Source organism: Globicephala melas, chromosome 16, assembly GCF_963455315.2.
Source record: "Globicephala melas chromosome 16, mGloMel1.2, whole genome shotgun sequence".
Lineage (NCBI taxonomy): Eukaryota > Metazoa > Chordata > Mammalia > Artiodactyla > Delphinidae > Globicephala > Globicephala melas.
The window spans coordinates 53,154,868-53,178,050 of NC_083329.1; the positions used below are offsets into that span (position 1 = coordinate 53,154,868).

General features: G+C 50.1%; 1 protein-coding gene across 5 annotated transcripts in view; it reads right to left on the reverse strand.

The window, feature by feature from the left end:
- The window catches only part of TSPAN14 (tetraspanin 14), a 55,008-nt gene that overhangs the window by 30,679 nt on the left and 1,146 nt on the right, over positions 1-23,183 (reverse strand). The window contains exon 1 of one of the 5 annotated variants that reach the window (XM_060286591.2): positions 11,234-11,255. The exons of 3 other annotated variants lie outside the window; for them this stretch is intronic. The gene's annotated coding sequence lies outside the window, so the exon portion shown is untranslated. Of the gene's footprint in view, positions 1-10,824; positions 10,972-11,233; positions 11,256-23,183 lie in introns of those variants that run through there. One more of the 5 variants, XM_030862763.2, reaches the window with a different exon arrangement.

Below are 23,183 nucleotides of genomic sequence, written 5' to 3' on the forward strand. Positions count from 1 at the left end.
TTTGTATGGACAAGACAATCCTGCTCCCTGGAAGGCCAAATGCACCTCCCCATCTGTGCATCCTAAAGAAGCCAGAAGGTGGATGGCCGTGCCCTCCATGGAACTGGGGAGGGCTGCTCAGGCATGGTACCCGAATGTTCGGGAATCCAAGAGGGCGCTCCTTGGACATCATTTAACCTAAGCATAGTAAAGAGCTCTCCCCAGAGCTCTGAAGCAGTAAACAAAGCCAGGTTCCCTTCTTTCTCCTTGGTCTTGGCTCCACAAAGAAGCCAGCTAATTAGCACTGGCCTGTATGCTTTCCACAGCACTGCAGACCTCATCCCTACCCGCTTGCCCAGGGCCTCTGAAAACCGATGACCCTGAGGTGACACAGGGACTCTCCATGTGGAGATCCCTGGTCTCCTTCAGCTCCAGCCAGGTAAGCAGGGAGAACATGGAAAGGCCACAGGGATCTCCTTGGCACACAGGCTGCAGGGAGCCTGTGCTCTGGAATATGGATTCTCTGCAGCGGGCTGCTTTTCTCACCATCTGCTCCCCTCTCCTCCACTGGGCTCCCAGGGTCTCACCCCAACAAAGACTCACAACCAGGAAATAACTCTGCTTTCACAGATGTCAGGGTCCGAATCCACACCCGGAGAATCTCAACAACTATGACGTAAACCCCAAGCCCTCACTCCCTGGTAACTTAAACACGCGAAACTATACCAGCCAGGTCCATGCCAGGGAATGATCAGAGAGAAACACCCTAATCATCCATCAGATGGTGTGTCACACTCAGATATGTCCCCTTACATGCCTGCCACCCCCCTCCCCCACCAGAGCACTCGCATGAGGACTGTGCCATTTGTGTTGGACCAAAATAACCTCATGAGGTCTTGGAGCAGGGTGTCTCAATGACACTTATTTCCCCATTCCAACCCACAGAAGAGGAAACTGTTGACAGGAAACCGTTTAGTCTTTCTTCACCCACTTGTTTATTCCTCCTCCCCATGGGAAGAGAAGGCACTCAACGAACCAGGAGGTGAGGAGAGTGACCCCAGCCCATACTTCACCTAAGGAGCAGGGAGGAAAGGCTGCCTCTCACTCCTGACCTGCTCGCTCTGTTCTGGGACCAGGAGGTGGAGAAGCAGGTCCTGAACTTCAGCCAGAAGATCCAGGTCTCCACACAGGCAAGTCCCAGAATTTAAATGGAAGGAGGTAACAGTTAGACCTGTTTGGACCCTAGCCTAAGCCACATCCTCCAACGCAGGGCCTTGGGTTTGGGGGGGAATGAAGCCAATGAGCATCTGAGGTCTGGCTTGGCAGCTTCAGAACCTCAGTGAAGGAGAAAAGACTGTGGAGTGCTCCGCAGACACCAGCCTGAGGTGTTACCAGAAATTTACCAAGGACCAAAGAACAGAAGGCGATGAGGACAGCGGCGCTGAAACCAAAACCAGATCTGACCCAAAAGTTAGCCAAAGTGACTCCAGAGTGACTGTGGTCCCTGACTTCTCACCTTCTTTGGTAACCCTAGTCACGTCAGAGGAAGGCAGAACTCAGCTCTCTACCAGCTAACCAATTAACACCAAGACCATTTACCCTAAAATACATACACAGACTAAGAACTTTGCCTCCTAACAGAAGATGAATAAACTTTTCACAAATACTAATTACCACCACAATTGAGAAGAATCTCCAAAAGCTATTTTGTGGTTTTTGCATAGAAAACAATTATCAGAAAAATTTAATTCCAAGTCCACAAACTGTCTCAACTCCAAAAGTTATCAAAACAGAATAAAGCATTTATGTGGCAAATAGGAGGCATGTGTTTGTCAAAACATCAACTTCTTAAAACAAGGGGGAAAGTCAGAATTATTTTAAGTGTTGAGATAGCTCGTTTGCGATCAGAGAGGAACTGAATAACACACTAAAACCAATCTAAATATTAAAGGCTACATGTACACACACGCACACGCACACACACACGCACCAATCTCCTTCACTTTTGAGCCAACAGGAAAACACAATGAAAAGTACAAAAATATCAATATAAAACAGGTAAGTTTTTAAATTCCCATACAATTAAAAGTAACATTAAAATTAAAAAGGAAACACAAATGATAAGCTACCTGCAGCTGCAGCTATTATGACAAAGGGTAAATACTATCTGCAACATATAAAAATTCATACTTCAGTCGATTTACAAAGTTGTGTTAGTTTCTGCTGTACAGCAAGGTAATTTTCCATTACGGTTTATTGCAGGATATTTTCCATTATGGTTTATTGCAGGATATTGAATATAGTTCCCTGTGCTATACAGTAGGACCTTGTTGTTTGTCTATTTTATATGTACTAGTTTGTATCTGCTAATCCCGAACTCCTAATTTATCTGTCCCCCACCCCCTTTCCCCTTTGGTGAACATGAGTTTATTTTCTATGTCAAAAAAAAAGAAAACAAAAAATTCATACTTAACAAAAGATCCTAGTTTTAGACAAATAGACAAAGGATACGGGCGTTATACTGAAATGGAAGGACAATACAATTCATAAATGGAAAAATATTCATAGTCACTGGAAATGAAACTTAAAGACAACCCGCAGATAGTGTTTTACACTTTTTAGTTTAACAAAATCACCACCACTATTGCTGGCAAGCCACGGTGAGGCTAGTGCATGCATACCCTGCTGGCATGGGAGTAAACCGTTACTAACTCTTTGGTAAGCAATACGGTTACAGACATTCAAATTCAAAAAAAAAAAAGTCAGACCCTTAATCCAGTAAACTCATGACTCAGAATTTGCCTCAAGGAAAGAAACCAAAAGAAGAAAAACAATATGAGTTAAGTATGAAATCTAAACATGCTGGTTTGCAATTATGAAACAATTTGTAAGCATGTGGTCAAAGGTCAAAGTGGAAACTAAAAGCGTGAAAATGGTTTCATGGGTTGGTAGACATACAAGTGATTTTCTAAAAAGGTTTTCATCATCGCACTTACCATTACCACCTTTGTATTAAAAATATAAACTGAGGGTCTTCCGTGGTGGTGCAGTGGTTAAGAATCCGCCTGCCAATGCAGGGGACGCAGGTTCGAGCCCTGGTCCGGGAAGATCCCACATGCCGTGGAGCAACTAAGCCCGTGCACCACAACTACTGAGCCTGCGTGCCACAACTACTGAGCCTGCGTGCCACAACTACTGAAGCCCACGTGCCTAGAGCCTGTGCTCCGCAACAAGAGAAGCCACCGCAATGAGAAGCCTGTGCACCGCAACGATGAGTAGCCCCCACTCGCCGCAACTAGAGAAAGCTGGCACGCAGCAACAAAGACCCAACGCAGCCAAAAATAAATAAATAAATACATTTATAAAAAAATAAAATAAATAAAATTTAAAAAAATAAACAGAGGCCACTGCTGGTGGAGGATGCTGGCCCCCCAGGTGTGATGACCTCTGTAGGCAAAGTAAACAGGGCTCATCTACTTTGGGATAATAATATTAACTTGTAAGATTCCTTCCTCTTCCCTCTTCCTCCCACCACTTTATTTAATTTAAAAAGTAGCACACTCTCAACTGTAAAATACTTGGACAATTCAGAAGTGTGCAAAGGGAACTGGCAATGAGAAGTCAATGGCTTTCAAATTTTTTACGATGGCCCACAGTAAGAAGCACATTTAACAATCAATCCAGGGCACACATAGTTACATGCACCCCTGAGTTTTGTGAAACAGGACTTCCCCTTATCACAGGCCATGTGTTCTAGATTTGCTGTTGCTTTAATTTTTTTCAAAATTGTCCCTGCACATAATCTACGAATCAGCGACTGTAAAAGCTGTGTTGAGAAAAACAGCAGATCCCAGGTCGCAAGGCCAGGCCTTGCCCTTTCCAGGGACTCCCTCAACTTCTAGCTGGTCTTGACGTTAACTTCCCAAATATCTCTTAGAAATTTCTGTATATGATATGTTTGTCTTACCATGATTACTTTTCCTAGACAACTTTTTGTTTTCTGGAGTTAATAATTCTTATTTTTCTGTTTGTTTAATTTTCTATGAATTTATTAATAGTCAACCCCCAATTCAATGCCAGTTGTCCAAATCTCCTCTCAATAAGTTCACTCACATAAGATGTCCTACTTCTAGTTCTTCTTCCAGAAGAAACCTCTCCTGGAATCCTCTGAGCGGCTTTAATCTGGACTGGGTCCCAGAACTCCCTTTTGCCTCATTTGGAATACAGCCTACGAGAGAGCCAGTCTTCGTTCACCTTTGTGGAGGAAATCTTCAGGGCAAAAGGGAAGTTTTTCAGACCCTGTATGTCTGAAAACATCTTTATTTTACCTTCATTTCTGAATAAAAGCTTGGCTGTGTATAGAATTCTAGGTTGGGAGTCAATTCTACTGAGAATAATGAAGGCGTCGCCCTACCTATAATCCAGGGTATTGAGAAGGCTGAAACCACTCGGATTCCTGATCTTTGTATTTAACCTGTTCCTTTCTCTCTGTAAACTTGTAGGATCATCCCTTTCTCCCCAGCACACTGACATTTCAGGGTACTGGTCTATCTTCATCCACTTGGCTCAACATCTGATGAGTCCATACAATATGGAAACCTATATCTTTCTAGGAAATTTTTTTCTGGATGATTTTCCCACTTGCATTTTTCTCTGTTCTCTCCTTCTGCAGCTCCTATATTAATGGATATGGGAACCCGGGCTGATTCCTTAAATTTCTTACCTCTTCTGCTCTATTATCCATCTCTTCATCTTTCTTGTCTATTTTCTGGAAGACTCTTTCAACTTTATAATAATTCTAATTATTCTAATAATTCTGATATTTTTGCTCTGCTCTTACTCTTTTAAACTTTTAATACTTTTTTGTTTTCTAAATGTTCCTTTTGTAGAGTATCCTATTCATATTTCATAGATATAATATTTCTCTTATCTCTCTGAGAAAATGTCTAATTTTTTTCAAAATATTCTCTCTAAATAGAATATTTATTTCAAGTTGCCTTTTCCCCCCTACTTGTTTTGCTTCCTTTCATGTTAGGTACTTTCTTCAGATATTAGCAATCTTTGGTAATCCTCATGACTAAGAATAGATGCCTAAGAACTGACTAGTAGCACTGAGTTCTTGGGCAGGTGAGTTTCTGTGCAGGGAGATCTGGCTGGGCCATCTGCTAAAGATGTCATCAGCATCTTTAGTTCTTTCCTCTTAGGCCGGTCAGGTTCCCCAGTGAAGTGTCTTTTAATCTCCTGCCTGAAAGGTAAGGGGCTGGCTGTCAGTGTTTTAGAAGCCAAGTGGGATAAAAGGCTGGGGAATGGAGGTAGTCTTCATATGAACCTCCCAGAACACCTGGAGTCTCCCAGGCCCTTGGTTTCTCCTTCAGCAGAAGGAATCTCCAATGTCCAGCTAAAGGGAAGAAGCAGTCACCAAGCACCACTGAGAAAGGAAAGGGCTCTAACCACATCAACTGCTTTCAAACAATTCTTATATTTAGCCACCTCTGATGCTCCTCCCCCGCAAACCCCCCTAAAATAATAATATGGTGACACCAACTCCTACATTTCAAACTGAGCCCCTCACCCATCTAATTATTGGTTTGCAAATTTTTTCTTGCTGTTGTTTCCTTTCCCATTCTCCCTGTCCTCGTAGATTGATCGCTTTTTTAAAATTCCCTTTATCTTAACTTTTATGGGGTTTAAGGATAAAATAAAATTAGGTGTGTCCACTCAATCCACCATTTTTACATGGATCTCTAGGATGACTTCAACATTTTTTTAACTGCCATCTTTTTACTGAGCAAAGTCAAAAAACAGGAAGTATAATTTATAACCATATAAAAGAAAGGACAAATGAGATTTTGCAGATGTAATCAAGATAATCAATTTACTTAAAATAGGGAAACTGAGTGGGTCCAGTGTAATTACATGAGCCCTTAAAAGCAGAGCCTTCTCCCAGCTGAGGGCAGTAGTCAGAGAGATTCCAAGCATGAGAAGGATGCAATGCATTGTTGCTGGATCTGAGACAGAGGAGCCACATACAAGGACCAGAGAGAGGCTCCAGGAATTAAGGGTAGCCCTGGTTGACAGCAAGGAAACAGGACCTCAGTTCTACAACAAACAGCAAGGAACTAGGTTCTGCCCCAGAACCTCTTCTGAATGCAGCCTGCCTACCCCTTGATTTGGGCCATGTAAGACCCCTAAGCAAAGAACCCAGCTGAACTATGTTGATCTGGACAACACCATCCACTCATATCCCGAGCTAGAACCCAAGTTATCCTGCTGGCTCCCCCCTGCCTCATTCTCCAGACTCAGCCATTCACCAAGATTCAACCTTTCTACCTGGGCTTCGAGGCTCCCAGTACTTGTACCTGCCCACAGGCCCATCCCAGGGAAGGGCAGCCATATTCCCAATGGAGCTGGGAACCCTGCTGCACCTCCAAACAGCACACCTTAGGCCCTGGACTTTCCAGGTCCTCAGTACCCACTGAGTACTGGCCGCAGGAACAGGGAGGCCCAAGGGGAGAAGTCTAGGAGGAGACAGGTGACTTTCAAGGGAAATGGGTTCCAGTAGGAGAGATGGTCACAAAGGCAGGCCAGAGTAGGCTGCCTCACTGCCCATGGGAATCACACACAGAAAGGACGTCATGCCTCAGCCCTGGGGCACCGCCACCCTGAGAGGGGAAGGAGGGGTCAGGTCCACGGGCTCCCCACTCAGCTCTGACTCACCCTCAGAAGTGTCTAAGTCCTCCCCTAACCCATACCCCTCAGGACCCAACTCCCCATACTCAGAGTCTGCCAGAAACAGTGCAAGGTTGGACATGGTGGCAGCAGCCACTCACAGGGGTCTGGAAGTTTGACTCTTCACTATGGGAAGACACTACAAAGCCAGCCAGGCATTAGGGTGGGCCACCGTCCCTTATCACAGGGTCACAAGCACAGGCCCTGCCACACAGGTGTGGGAGAAGGGAGGTTCCCAGAGTTCAGAGACCCTCAGGCCCTTGACTGCTGGACCTGGGATAGCCTCCAGGTGGAGGTCCAGGAAAGCCTAGGCCACCAGCTCTGAGCCCCACCAGGCTCTCCAACGGGCCTAGGATTCTAAGTGCTGTATGAATTGGCTTCCTGTATGAAACTCTGTTCTTAGCAAACACGGCATTATGAGCTTCCACCACCAAAAACCCACAACCCCAAACCTGCTGAGTTTGAGGAGCACCAAGGGGCCCCTCACTAATCTGGTGAGGAGACATCTGTCTACCTCAGTGCTGTCACCAGGGAAGAAGCTGAGGGAGAGAGGGATGTAGGTCAGAGGAGGGAAGTGGGGAGGTGAGGGCTCAGCGGGAAAAATGCTGGGCCTGGAATGGAGGTCACCTAATGCAGCGATTTTCAAACTTACTATTTTTATTACTTTTCAAGCTACAAGAGCTTTTGTACAAAGAGACTCTGACCCAGAAACCCAGCATGGAGGTGGGCATAGCAGGCCTCTTCAAGTGGCTGGTGGAAAGGGGAGGCTCCATGAGCTACACACTTGAAAATGACCGACCTGGTCCAGCTGATCCCAAATTCCACAGAACAGGAGAATCACTCAAGGAGCTTTTTCCAAACTGCACATAGAGACTAGTTTAATAGGACTGTGACAGACCTGGAAATTCACATTTTTAAGAGCTGTCCTTCACAGCCGTCAGTTTGAAGGGACCCCCGCTGGCCCAGTCTGGAACAATGTGAGTGTCAAAATAAACAATAATACTAATACATTTTAACTCATTGAATAAAGTAAGAATCCATGAGTCCATTCTAATATATTTAAATGGATAAATAAACAAGTGGAGGAGAAGGGAAAGTTCTTTACAGCAGAATGATAAATGTAAAATTAATGTAATTAAATCATTGCCACTCAGCAACCACAACAGAAATAACTGATAATGGGTTTTCAGTCTGTTCAGGCTGTTATAACAAAACACCAGACTGGACAAAATACCACAGAGCAGGCAGCTTCTAAAGCACAGAAGTTTACTCCTGACAGTTCTGAAGGCTGGGAAGCCCAAGATTAAGGTGCCAGCATGGTCAGGCAAGGGCCTCATCCTGGTTCAAAGCTGGCACTTTTTCACCATGTCCTCACAAGATGGAGCAGCAAGGGAGCCCTGTGGGGTCTCTTGTAAGGGCACTAATCCTATTCTTGAGGGCTCCACCACCATGACCTAAGCACCTCCCAAAGGCCCCACATCCTGACATCATCAAACCAGGCACTAGAATTTCAATATGTGAACTGGGGCAGGGGATGACACAAAAACATTCAGTAAACAGGTTCTAAAACCAGTTGATCAAAGTTTGATGAGAAAGCAGCATGTTTACATAGTCTCAAAGTATCTCCCCATAGGACACTTACTAATTACAAAGAACATAATAGTAGCTCAGCAGTGGAGGAACCCAGCAGATACGGCCTTAACCAAGTGACCACCACTGTCATCCCTAGTAATGAGGTCCTCAAGCCAACATCCATCCCTCCTGAAGGGATACACTGAGGACACACCACAAAATGCATAACCCGAGTCTTATCTTGACGAAAGATCAAAAAACAAACAAAACAAATGAAGGCAGAGTCTACCAAATAACTCACCTCCAGTAAAATGTAGAATTTGTGGCCATTTTCCTTTAAACAAACGAACAAAAAAACATTTGGGCAACAAACAAGTCTGGGGCCCAAACACAGATCTTGAAGATGATTCATCAGGAAGCTTACTCAACTGCTCAGGCAGCACCAGGGTGGTGCCTGCCCACCCAGATGAGGCAGGGCCAGGTCACCCACAGCTGCTGCCCCCCAGCCTCTCAAAAGGCTGTGGGGAAGGAGGCCTGGCACCGTCCTGGCCTCCCAGCTGCCCTCCCTCTGCTGCTGCAGGTGAAGCCGCCTGCTCACGTGAGGATGGGGAGCCCTGCCGTCATGGTGTACGGCACCTTGTGCCCCGATAATCACAGCAGGCCTGTTTCTGAAAACCTAAGTGCACACAAAATGTCTACACCCAGAAGCCAGGTGCACACAAGACGTGGTAATCTGGACCCAGTTTACAGCAACATCCTCAGCATGGACAAGAACCCATGAGGCCTATGTGCTGTGACCTCCAGACCTCAGGACCCAGAGGCCTGGACCCTCTGTCCACCCTGAGGTTCCCCACGAAGGGCCTAAGCCAAGGCCAAGGCGCGACTGAAGCCGAGGGCACAGCAATCCACCAGTGCCCTAACTCACTCTGCGAGCCCCTGGGGGAAAGGCTTTTGCTGTGGGAGATGAACACCTCAGGACCTGTTTCTACATGTCCCGGCACCTGCTGCGTGCCAGGCACCTAGAATGGGGCTGTGGACACCAAGAACTCGAGTGAGACCCGTGCCCGACGCAGGGGGCTCAGGACACGCTTCCCTCTGCTAAATGCAGTCAGGCAGGGGCAGGAGGGCAGGATGGGGCCCAAGAAGGAAGGAAGGAGGAGGCGGGAAGCTGGTCAGGAAATGTTCCCCACAGCAGTGGGTTTAACCGCTACAACCCAGCATGGTGGCAGCCGACAGTCTCAACAGAGCCCCAGTGTGGCCCCAGCTCTGGGCCAGGCCCTGAGGATGGCACCAAGACCCCACCGGTGTGGCTGCCCTTGCAGGGCTGACACAGTTGCGGTAGGGGCCACTCCTAACAGCAGCAAACATACTGAGTGACAAGTGGGCCTGCTCTTGGAGAGGAGTAAATTCTGCTCCAATAGCTGAGGGGAGCTGCTCCCTCAGGGGAGCTGCTCCGGTGCGAGGATGTGACCTGCCCGTCTAATGTAGGTGGGAAATGTTCTCTTTGCAGGGGTTGCCCTACCCCCACCCTCCTCTGCCCCAACACAAAGAAACTATATAGGAGAACTTAGAATTACACACATTTACTCCTTTTCCTCCATTTCTCCATGCCTGAAAGGCATAAAATACTGTGGCTCTAAGATAGTCAAAATCTTTGTATCCAAAATTGCACAGTTCACTACAATATACTGTGTTGTAAGACAACCAAGCAACCCACTTCACTCCGAGGTCAGCATTGGGAGCACCCCCTAATCCTGCCCTGGGCAGACAGGGGCTCACCAGGCCAGGGCAGAGCCTGGCTCCTGGCCTCCGAGCAAGGCAAACAGCCTGGGGTCAGGCTCACAGAGGGACGAAAGCAAAAGGTGAAGCCCGCTGGAGAAAAGTAAATAAATATCACAAAGTGCATTAAAAATGTAAAAGAGAAGAGGAATAAGAGGGGTGGGGGAGGGAGAAGCAGATTTTTTTAAAAATGCAAATCAATGGTGGAACTCTACTGAAAAAAGCTGAGAAGAATCCACAAAGAGATAGAAGATTACCGGCTTAGTCTCTAAAACAGTCCCGGAAAGCCAGGGCATCCCCAGGCCTGGGGGCCCAAGCTCACACCCACGAGCCCTCCACCCACCTCAACCAGAATGCAGGGGGAGGGCAGGCAATCCTAGCGAAATCAGGAGAGTCATCTCAAACATTTTTCCACTAAAAAAAATTAATTTACAATCCCTTTTCTGGACTATTTATTTGAACTTCAACGTCTACCAAAACATCTTTATATATAGAAAGCTTTGTGTTTCTACAAAAAGCAAACAACATTTACAACCTGATTTTGATCTCCTGTCGCCCAGCTGGACGGATGGGGCGGGGCAAGTGGCACCAGATGGCCGAGGGAGGCTCTGCACCCCCTTTCACAAAAGAGGGCTCCAATTACCTCCTCGGCTCAGTGCCCCAAAGTTGACCTCGCCAGCAGGCTTCAGGGAGCCAGCTGCCCGCCAAGGCTGCTTCCACGATCCCCAGACCCACCTCCCAGACACCGCCAGGGCCCAGGGCTACCTGCTGCAAACTGCACGCCCGAGGGGGTGGGAGCCACGGAGCCGGAGCTGGCAGAGCCCTTTAAAGTCGGCAGCTTTAAGGAGGGCAAGAGGGTGAAGACAGCAAAACCACAAAAGAGACAGAGGAAGGTGCGAGAGTCTCAGGGTGGTGCAGGGCGGGACGAGGTGTCTGAGCCAGTGCTTCTCAAACTTGAAAGCGCATGAAATCACCTGGGAATCTTGTTCAAAGCAGATTCTGCGTCAGCTGCTGTGAGGCAAGTCTGCAGCGCTACAGGCTCCCAGGTGTTGCCAGTACTGCCCAGTGGGCAGTACTCTGAACAGTGAGGGTGTAAGGGGCCCAAAAGAAAAGCAGTAACACTGATGGAGGGAAAGGACCTTTAAAGGCAGGTCATGGGGGAAAGCCCACCCACCTAATCGTGCGTCCACTGACAGGGATGCAATCAGCTCTCTCGGAGGAATGCTTTAACTGTAGAATTTGCTCAGTATTTTAGTGCATCCCACTGGATCCTCACAGGTTATTTTTATTCCCATTTCACAGCTGTGGAAGCTACTCTAACCAAATGTTTATCAAAGCTGGACTCCCTGCCCCTTGGATATCTTCCAAGACCACAGACCTCCTGTGACGCAGGGCAGAAACACACAGCCCAGAACAGTGACAAGGCTGATCCCGGCCCGGCAGACAATGGGAGGAAAGCCATGGGGCACAGGAGGCCTCCCAGGGGGTGGAGGCTGGGTGGGGAAAGGCAGATAAAGGGCCAGAAACCCGTTTTTGCCTCCTGGAATTTTTAACAAAATAAAGACAAAATGTAAATCTAGCCGCCACCCCCAGGACCAAGTTGGATATTTAAGTACAGATGGTATCTCTGTCTTATAGGTTTTGTTTTTACTTTTAACAGCCTGGCCTCACTTTGGTGGGAGGTAAAATAAAGAGCTTTCTTTCCATCCCCAGAGGTTCACCAAAGAGGGAACGTGGTATTTCCAAGAAAAGGGTCAATGCCATTGTCTGAGGCAGGACTATTTCTCAGTGGGCTCCTTGGTGCCACACTCAGCCCCTGAGGACTGGCCGTGTGCTTTTGGGCTCAGGCTGGGTGGGTTTCACCATCACCAGCCCCTCAAGAACCTGAGGAAGAAATGCCCCGGGGAAGAGATGCCCTCCGTTAACCCCATCTGATGACATTTCCTCCAAAAAGGTACCCTGAGTTGGTGAGAGGGGTTCAGCGTAGCGACCAAGCATTTTGGACTTAGATTCATAGAACTCAAAGACTCACAGCTCAAAAACGTCCGAAGTTCATCTGAGCAACCCTTCCATTTTCCAGAGACCTACCCCCATGGAAATGAATCGCCAAGGTCACCCAGAGGGCCAGTCGCACAGCTGGGACCTAACCTCAGCCTTCTCCTTACTTCCCGGCGCTTTTCCGGAGCAGCGTGCTGCCTCAGTCACGACCTTTCCCACACTTGTTTGGGCCCAACTACCCTAAAAGCTGCATCTGTGTTTCAATGCATATGACTGCGAACTCAGCTATTTTTGCTGAGTCTTGTACAACATTTGCTGAAACAAGGGCACTCCAAGGGGCAACCCTGTCCAGGGCTGGGACTTGCTTCCTAATTTGCGAGGTTGGCTGATAAGAGTCAGATAAGACAGCCAGGCTGATCTCAAGATGGGTTTTGAAAAGATAAAAAAAAAAAAAAAAAATGCTAAACACGAAAAAAAGTAGTGAGAACTCCGGAGTTCTCATACCAGACAACTCTTATGTCAAAGGCAGAGGGACTACATTTCAGATTCCGGCTGCGGTTTAGAAAGCTGGAGATGTATGAGTTGGGGCGGGCACACTTCGGAAAGAGATGCCGGAGAGTAACCCTCAGCTTGGCCTGTGACCTCACACTGGGTGAAATCAGACCCCCAGGAGGAAGCTCCTTTTGCCCACCAAAAACTGGGGATGAGAGACATGCAGATGCAAAGGGGCAGGGGATGGATGGTTCCCCTCAGCTGGAGAAAAATTCCCACAACCACAGAGACCAAAAAAAAAAACCTACTGTTTTCTCAACTACCCCTGCCACTAAATGCTAAGAGCTTTTCCTACACGACTCTTTCATGGAGAAGGACCAGGAGGTAAAGGGATCAAAATTTACACTTGGGAGTGGCTTTTTCTGCCAAAGACCAGGAGGCTGGTGCTCCCAAAGGCATCCATGAACTCACCCTCCCCCCCATCCTTCTCCCTCTCACACACCCTCAGTGGCACAAACAGGCAAGCCCTCTCTCTGTCCTCACTGTACAAGTTAGCATCACTGTGATCCAATAAGATGCAAGACCCTCTTTAAACAAACGGAAATCTCAGCACCACCGGGGAGCTGGGGGTACAGCTGGGGGAAGTGACGGTACAGCCGGCAGACTGCACACCATCGGCTCAGTGGGAAGATTCATGTCGTGAGGGCTTCCGCTGGTGCTGTGCACCCGCTGCCTGCTGCCTGCCCAGCCTGCCGCCGCCTGCCTGAGATTCAAGAGCCCGGAGATGGCAGAACAAAGGAAAATGGCCGTGGCTCAGGCAGCGGGGTGGGGGGGGGGGTGGAGAGACTGCAGGCCGGCCTGCCAGCAAGCAGGCTTTTCTACAGCTGAGTGCTCCAGCGAGGCACAGGGGACACCGGGCTGAGCGCTGAGGTACAAAGGAAAATGGGGGCCTCAAGACTGACAGCTACCCAGGCACACGCCTGGCCCCCACCCAAGGGTGCAGCTGGGCTGGGAAAGCCCAGGCAGACACCACTCCCAGAGGCAGCGGGCAGGTGGCTGATAAGACAGGCACTGGACACCCCTGCTCCTTGCCCAGCTGCTCAGAGCTCTCACACCCAGGGGGGTTCCAGGCACAGCTAGGGGGCTTGAGGGGGGAAGGGGAATCTTGACAGAGGTACCCACAAAGGGCAGGGTCCCTCCAGATTTCCAGGGATGGGGAGCACTGGGAGAAGGCAGGGTTGGGCTAGGCAGCTCACCCAACATCAGAGAACATGAGTGGGGCCCTGGAGTGGCTAAGATCTGTTCACTAAAGGACTTCTATTAGCATAATGGGCTCCCGCTACCAGCAACAATGGAGCCACTGGCCACCCCCTCTCCTCCTCCCCTCCCCCCAAAATAATTCACAATGGGAGGCAGCAGGAAACCGGGGCAGAGCCCATGAATAGCTCCACTGTCAGTTCCCAGGCGCCACCTCCTCAGCCCCACAGGTCAGCCCTAGCTGCCACCCGGCCACAACAGAAACTTCTGTGCTGCCAAGCTCCAAGCCCCTTACAACAGAGCGGTGGGCATGGGAAGCTGTGGACTTCTCACAGGGGCGGCATGTAAGGGCAATGGTGGGAGAGACAGGGCAGGGACGCAGGCCTCAAACTCACCAGGTCAGGGTCATATCGGGCACCTTTCTTTTTAGGGGGGCTATCTGCCAGCCAGCCCTAAAATCTCCCCGCTTCCTGCCCTGCCCTTTGCAGGCACGGGGTGGCCAGAGCCAGATAGGGGAAGATTATGGTCCTTTCTGGGGTACACGGTGGCCACAAGGATGGGGAAACAGCCAGAGCACTCCCAGGACTCCCAGAAGGATCCCAGTAGATGGCTCCAACGTAAGCCCTCTCCCTGCCCCAACCCATCCCAGGAAGAAAACCCCATCTGCCCTCACCCCCTGCTTCTGCTCTGCAAGGAAGCCGCCTGCTCAAAACAGAAAAACCCATCTATTATTTACACCAGGTGCCTTGTACACAGGCTTTTAAAATCACAGGGTGGCAGTCAGGCCCAGAGCCCTGAAGCGGTACAAAGAAGGCAGAGCCTCTGGGCAGGCGGGAGATGGGGGATCCCAGAGCCGCGGAAGGTCCAGTGGGGCCTGGACAAGAGGCTTCACACCAACCCCTGAAACCCAGGGAGAATCTGCTCTTCTAAAAACTGATTCTCAATTCCTTGTTTGTTTCTCAGCCAGGATGCCGGACCTCACACCTGGCCCAATTCCTGCAAACTCCCGGGGCCGCTCAAACCCAGGTACGAAAAGCCTCCCCACTCCCCGCCTCCCCAGAACCTCCCTAGACCCTATCTGGCTCTGACTGCCTCTTCACACTCTTACATCACACTTTTGGACGCACAGGCAGGCCCACAGGGCACAGCCAAGAGCTGCAAACACCAGGTGCCCTGGAAGCAGGCTGACCTGAGCTGAAACAGGCTCTGACTGCAGAAACACAAGATCCCTCCAAAAGAAAAACTCTGAAATGTTCATGCTCCCTCTTGGAATCAAAACAGCGTGTTTCTTTTCTGGTCAAGCACCCCATGCCTGGATTCCCCGTCTAGCCATCTCTACGACAGACCTCTGAGAATGTACATGTGAGGCATTCCTGCAGCTTGGCTTGGAGGAACCAAACACTGAAAGCAACCTCAATGTCCATCCACCGGGGGCTGATAAAGTGAATCATGGTTGACCACACAGAGGAATAACATGCCGCCGTTAAAAAGAATGGCCTGCACTGCGTGTGCTGAAATGGAGCAATCCCAAGATAAACTTTAGGGTATAAATCAGAACACCCTAAGTAGTGTACGGCATGGTGATAAACAAGAGGAGGCCAGAGACGCTTCACTAGACACCCAACACCTGGTGATGGTGACAGGGCCTCAGGGGAGCAGAACTGAAGGGGTCAGGGGTAGAAATATTAATTTTCACTATATATTTTTATGTATCTTTCATTACGTACTTTTTTAAAGAAAAAAGTTAAAACTAAATTGACATTTAAAATCCCTAAAGTTCGTGGCACAAAAAATTTGGCTTGTAGCTCTCTGCAGGCAGTTTCTGGCATCTCCCTAGAACAAGAAGAAGGGGGGAAAAAGGGGGAGAGAGTGCCAGCCTCTGGAATAAAGACAGACTTACCAACTCAGAGAGTTCCCTGTTCACAACTCCTCCCCAAGTCCCAAAATAGAAAGCCTTCCTAGGAAGACCAAGAGCCGATTTTGACCAAGGCAGAAGGGAAACCTAAGTTATTGCATACAGAGGACCATCTGTAGCCAGGTTCACTCGGTCCACGATGAGACTGTAAGACCCCCAGGTTCTGGGGGCACTGAGCCGCAGGCATCCCAGGCCTCAGCATGGACCCTTCTCAGGGCCCTCCCCAGTCATCAGTGAGGCTCAAGGTCCTGGTGTTACAAACTCATCCCAATTTTAGCAGCTGAAGAAAGCTATTTCAACAGATTTCTAGGCCTGGCCCAACTCCAAGAACAGGCTAAAAACAGTTTCTCCAAAATCCCAGCTCTAAACTCCAACCCCTTAACCACTAAACTCCCTGTACCTTTCAGGAAATGCAAGCTGCAAAATGGAGCTGTGAGAGGGGTTTGCACACTTGTTCCTTACTAAGGGAATACGCACATGTTGTTTAAAAGCCTACTTTAACTGACGCATCAATAAATACTCTGCACTCAGAAGCACTGATGTATTTCCTCCAAGTGATTTTCCCCCTAAGGAACAATATAATAACCATCCCAGTCTCTCTCCTGCTTCTGAGGGGTATGACACAATGCCTATTAGAACCAGGACTGGCCAGACCGTTTGGGTGAGACCACTTGGCGGGAGGGGAGTGGTTCCTGGATGGAGCTCTCTCTACCTAGCAGAAGTTCCCTGGCCCACCTCGCAGCCCACCACAAAGATCTCCTAATGACTCGCAGACCACCCAGACCACAGACAAAGGTGGCTGGAAAGAGGGAAGATGTTAAGTTTGGCTCCCCTATCCTATTAGAGGCTTTCTGATGAGTGTTCAATGTTCGACAAGCAGCCCCCAAATTAAGGAGCACAAATGAGACTCCACAACAAGTAAAATCACGCAGGCACTTGGAGCCCTCAGACCTCAGCTGCTAGAGACAAGTTCCTGGGCCCGCAGTGGGCCCTCAGCACCTCCGGTGCAGAATCCTACAACCCTCCATCAACCCCAGGCCGGCCCCTCTCTGACCGCCTTTCTGCATGAGCACGCAGTGCCCTACACCCAGGTAGGCACTGACCCTCAACACAACGAATCCTGCAGCCCCCACCTCCCCGCATCTGTCTTCCCACAGAGAGAGCTTCAGGACTCCCTAGCCCAGAGGGGCCCCCGACAGGCCTGCCCATCCCACCCCTCCACCAGGGCACACACCACTCGCACCTCCCTGCTCCCTCGGGAATGAATGAATACCCCATGGCTACCACCAGCTCTTTTGTTGACAGGCCCCCTTGTCCATGTTTATATCATTACTTGTATTTCACAGGAAGCAGCTAGGACACCAGGAGACGATGACAGTGGAGGTAGGATGGCTGCACAGAGCCACTGTCCCCTGCAGGGGTGGAAGCCAGCCTTCAGGAAGGGGGGAAGGCCCGAACCCGCAGCCGTCAGATTTTCTGCACACACCCTTTTTTCTCACAACAGCGGGGGGTCTGGTTCCTAACAAGCTGACTGTCCAGACAGGAGCCCCCCCAGGCGTAGCAGACACACCCAACAGGGTCATCTGCGCAGGGTGTGACCAAACAGACAAGAGGGGCAGAGAAAACCAGGAGGATCGAAGGCCTTGGGCAGCGGAAGGAAGCAGCGGGGGATCAGGCCAGAAGGCCCCTGGAGCGGCATTAGGGGGGAGGGAGGGGATCACCCACTGCACCTCCCTTGGCCCAGCTCAGGCAGATTAGACAGTTGGGTCCCAGGCCTGTGGGAGAGGGAGATCCATAAAGTTGTCAGACTGGTTTGCCCAGGATGCAGAGAACAGGAAACACAAGGTACACAGGCCAAGGAAAGAGGGTCAAGTAGGGAGGGCTGTCCAGAGTCAAATGGCTGTTATCTGGCTCCCAACAGATCTGGCAACAAGGGCAGCCAGCACTGGCCTGGGGGCGGGGGGCGGGGGCACAGGGAACCAAGGCCACGGGTCCATACTGTTTCCTGGATGCAGAGGGCGGTCCAGGGGCCAAGAGTGAAGGAGCCAGGGGCCAAGGAGCCAGTAGGTGCTGAAAAGAAAAGGACTAGGTTTCTGGAAGCAAAGGAGTGACGCCCACAAAGCCGGGCACCACTCCTGAGCGACAAGCGTGAGTGCTGATGAGCTCAGGCTAGTGCCTCGTACACTGACAGTGTCCTTTTGACCAAACTAGTCAGGATCCTCTGAGCCCTCTGCCCCATGAGGCCCAAACCCGGGCTTCTGTCTCTGTCCCTGTAGAGTCCAGTTTTAGCAGGAATCCCGCTAAGGCAGTTTAGCCAGGATCTCCCACCCTCCATAGCTGATCACCTTCCACATCTGACCAAATTCCTCCTCCTCCCCGTGTAGCACCCGCCACATGACACCTGATCACCCTAGCCTGCCTTCAGCAAGAACTGTCAGGTCAGTTAGCAAAGAATTACCCTCCCCTCCTATAAATTTACCATCCATCCACCCACCCACCTCTGCTCCCTTGTAACATCTGGGGTTGAGCCCAATCTCTCTCCCCTACTGCAAAACCCCATTCCCCACTGTTGTAGTCCTTATACCTATCACGACACTCCTGAATAACGCGTGCCTTACTGTTTTCACGAGTGTCAGAATAATTTTTTTTAAACAATATGGAGCTCCAAGTCTTCCTGGACCCCTCACCCAGAGTGTGAGAACCGCTGGGGCTGGGGCTGGCCTCCCCGACCAAGCCCTGGGGGACAGACCCTGTCTGTCTGGCGCAGGGGTGAAGGGCTGAAACCAGACAGCCAAGCTGCAGGGTGGCCGGACATTAGGGAGGTCATCTGGAGAGGAAACAGGGTCTCTTCGTGGCAATGGTCACTCAGTGGGCAACCAGGGCCTTTCCTTGGAGCAGCTGGTGGCAGCAGCCAGAAGCCTGGAAAGAGCAGGGACCTGAGCAAGCTGAGTGGGCACCCCAGACTGGGGATCAAAACACTCCAAAAGCTGAGAGTCACACATGGCCCGAACTGCTGCAGTGGGTGTGTAGGGCCCAGTCGCCCATCCCTGGGAGGCCAAATCTGAAGCTGGGGCGGCCATATCCCTTATTTCCACCTGCCACTTTCCAACAAGCCCGGTTATCCCATGGTGCCCTGATGGGCTTCTGATGCATCAGCACAGACCCTGCCTTGGAACTGTGTGTCCTGGGATATGCTGCTGCCCTCGACCCTCCCAGGCTCACCACTCAGACTTCAGGGTGTGGATGAAAGAGATACAGGGGACACTCATTTAATTCCAGCTGCTGTGAGGGCCCCTCTCCAGAGTATCAGGACGACAAATTCCTCAAAGCCGCTTTTTTTTTTTTAATGCTTCCTGGGCCCTGCAGAATAGACTGGCACAGGCCCCAGCAGCTAGTACAGGTAAACAGGGAAAACACAGAGAGGGGGTTCATCGAACCTCTCCTCAGGGTCAACCTCTGCCTAGCCCCACGTCCCGACCCCTCCCCAAACCTTACCCATGCAGGAAAGCCCAGCCTCAGCTCTCCCAAATTCCAGGACATACGCAGAGTCTGAGGCAGCACCAGAAGTGTAGCTCTGACCCAGGATCCCGATGGCCCCGCCACGGCTCGCAGCCACGCAGCACAGGCTGACAGAGCCCAAGAAGGGAGGAGCTGGTCCCTCCAGCTATCCAGCTGATAGACATCAGGGCTCTAGGAACTTCTCCCTGGCTACTGGGCGAGCGAGACGTAACAGACCTCCAGGAGCCTGCCCAGGCCCACTTACTCTCAGATTACCAGCCTGCGGCCTCCTGAGGAAAAACCACAGCAACGCCCAGCCAGGCCCAGCCCTGGCCAACCCCACCAGGCCCAAGAATGGAGGAAATGGGCTTCCCAGAATCCTTGGCTGGTGAGCACTTTGCTGAGAGCCGTCAGCGTGACGGCAGCAGTCCCAAACCAGGGTATCACCCTAACTCAGGGGCTGCACACACTGCTTCTCAAACCTGAAGGGTGTATGCTTCACAGTAACCCCACAAGGGACAGGAAGGGCAGATTCATCTCACTTCACAGATAAGAAAACCAAATCCAAGAAAGAAAGAAAGAAAAAACATCAAAGACTTGTCTAGGTCACTCAGCTAGAAAGTAGATACAACTCTAAAGCTGGCCTCACCACTCTCCACTCTAGGTGCTGGACAACATTACTCATCGTTATGTTTCCTCGGCACTAAACATTTCCTACTAGCCAGGCCCTTTGCTGGTCCAACACAGCCACTTGCCCTGTCTGAACCAAAAAAAAAAAAAAAATGCCCTTAAGGGAGAAAACAGATGTTGAGACATTATGAATATCCCACTGCTATAATGAAGATAAGACAAATCAGGAATGCTGGCATTCACTTAGACCAAAGATTTTCAAAGCACAGGTCTACACAGTCCCCTGAGGACTCCGATGACCAGCCAAGAATGGGACCACTGCTGTAGACCACCATTACCTCTCTCTCTACTCCAGGTAGGAGAGAAAACAGAAGCCCTGAAAAAGGAGGAGACAAGCCTAAGGATAGTACGTTAACCACGAGCAGAAGAACCTGAAGTCCCACCACCTCCACCAGTGTTTCTTGACCCTGCTGGAAGTCACCAGGGACAAAGCCGGTGACAAACCACAAAAGCAAGGTCCACAGGGTAGCCAGCTCTTTGACACCCTGCAAGCGTGGCCCGGGTGGAAAAATGCAATTAACAAAGGGGTTCTAAACCACTTCACAAGACAGAGAACCACCCCAGCCCCATATTCAAGCCTGTCCTCGTGTGGCTCCATCCTTTAGTAACCTCACCACCTTACCTTTCCATACCCCCAGGCCTGCAGGCTCAGCCCCAGAGTCTCACAGGTGGAAGGGGAAGGGCAAGGCCTATAGAGGTGCTTCTACATGCTCCTGCTTCCAAGAAAGGTGGCTGCCCCTACTCGCCACATACAGATAGAGCATGAGGAAGTCCAAGAAGTCCAAGGGCTCATGTGCCAGGGCAGAGAGAAAGAGCAGGAGCCTGCTTCGCTTCCCATAGGCAATAACATCCCTCCTTAAAGGCCACCAGGACCCAGCAGCAGGAAACAGGAATCCTGGAACCCAGTTTACAGCCCCTAGCACCAGGCTAGGAGCTAAACAAGTGCTTAGTAAGAATCCCTGGCCTGGGACTCATCACTAGTCCTTGGGCTCATAAACTAATGCATGAATAAATGAATGAGCAAAAGAAGACCCAAGGGGCTCAAATAACTTGCCCAGGGTCAGAGGAGCAAGCTGCTTCTGCAGACAACCTCTAACTACCCTAATAAGCATTTTTGTTCACCATACCTCTGCCCTTCAAATGTGGCACCTCAATTCATCTTTAACCTAAATGACATTTCTTTGACTAATTCATGATCGATGTTCATGGTGACACAGAAACATACGACACTCAGACCCAGACCTTGGGAAGTCACAGAGACGGCACAGTGGTGGGCAGGTGGCAGGCATCAGTGCTGTTCACCAAATGTTCCCAGTCCTCTTTGGCTCCCCACCCTGCAGGGAAGTACGTGGCCATGTGACTGCTTCGACCATTGAAATGCCACTTCCGGGTGGAAGCTTTAAGAGCCAGGGTGAGATTCATCATGTTCTCTGTCCGTCTGTCCAAGTGACCAGGAACATTTCACTTAATCAGCATGGGTCCCACGGTGAGAACAACATAAAACAGACATGCGATGGATGTGGTATAAGAAATAATCCTTTGTTGCTTTAATTCTCCGAGATTTGAGGATTGTTACCACAGCAAACTCTGATCTATCTAGACAGATACAGGCAATGACTCGCTCTTACTGTGCATGGCCGTGCCGGTCTTCCCATTCCCTGGCCTTAGGGAGACAAAAGCTACATCACCAGTCAACCTGCTATGTGCCCAGATAGTTGAGATGCTTTCAGAAGAGGGAACATAAGGGCACCTGCACTGAAGAACTTACTAGTTCCTCTGTGGGCCAGGCTTGTTCAGTGTATTAATCAACTTTATTCACTTCTGAGAGGAAGGCATTATCTAATTAGGTATGAGGAAACCCGGTTCACATTCAGACCTTAAGCAAGTTACTCTGTGACCTCTCTAGGCCACAGTTTCATCATCTGTAAAATGGGACGTTAACATTATCTACCATACTGTGTCGTTTCACGGATTAAATGAATGAATACAAGTAAAGCTTCTAGGACAGTATGTGGTGTAAGTCTCAATCATTAAGTCTCAATCAACTTAACTATTACTACACATTTTAAAACCAGCAAAGGTTTCCCAGGACCGGCACAATGGCACTTTACAGGCATTGCCAAACTGAATTCTATCTCAGTTGAAGTTAAACAAGTAACAAGTCAAATCCCTGAGCGCACTGCAACCTAGAGTGAGACCTCAGGAAATGTTTCCACAAGCCAGAGCTTCCAGAACTCCCTGCTTCCTCCCCTCCTTGGGAATTCACTACCACCAGGACCTGCAGAGCAGGGCCCCCTCCTCTCCCACACAGAACACGTGCTTTGTCCTCCCACTCCCAGTCACCGGAAGGGAGGCGCCCTCACCTGTCCTCAGAGATTTGCACAGCTGCCCAGCTGGTAAAGGGGGGAACTTCCCTGGGCAGCCAACCCTTCTGCAGCCCCTTTCTTCCTAGAGGCTGCCACAAACCTCCAAATGCACCAGTGGCCTTGAACTCCTGTTTGCCTGAATAATGCTGCTAAGCAGAGATCAAGCTCAGATTAATAAACGCTACAGAGCATCTACTACATGTCCAGCCTGGGTTCTAAGACCACACAGAGCTGACAGCCAGCTGTGAGCCTGGAACAATGCTTGCAACAGCTCCTGGCACCCCACAGACTCTCAACCATGCTTTGTTGAATGAACTGAAGACCATGTTTGGTAGTCCAAACAGTGGAGTTCAGAGATGTGGGGATGCAGTGAGAGGGGAGGGGAAATCCGTCTGGTAGCCTGGGCTTCCAAGGCCTGACCCCCAGACGTTATGGATCCTCAGGATGAGACAAAGCTTGGAGACAGCTGAGAGAGGAGGTAAAAGGGCAAATGGGGCCATCATGGAGGAATATGCGCTTCATTCTGCAGGGCCCAGGAGGATCCCTGGAAACAAGGGTGCTTTGGCCTTCCACACGGCTGACTGAATGTAGAGGGAATGTAGGGGTGCTGGGGTGCTCTGATGGCCTAGGCCCCAGGTTTCCCTTCACCAACAGGGAGGGGTGACCTGAGCACTCTGCAGGCACTAACTTCCCCTACTTTGAGGTCAAGGGGAAGGGGGAAGGCTACTTTTGAGGATTTGGCAAGCAGCTCCACCCACTCCTATCAGCCCCAAGGCAACCCCCATCTCAGAAGACAGAAGGACTCCTACGGAGCAGGCCATGGGAGAGAGCACACCTGCAAAGGCTCCAATGCAATGCCCTGAACTCACGGCCCAGGATGACCGGATGCCCCCAGACCCCAGCGCGCT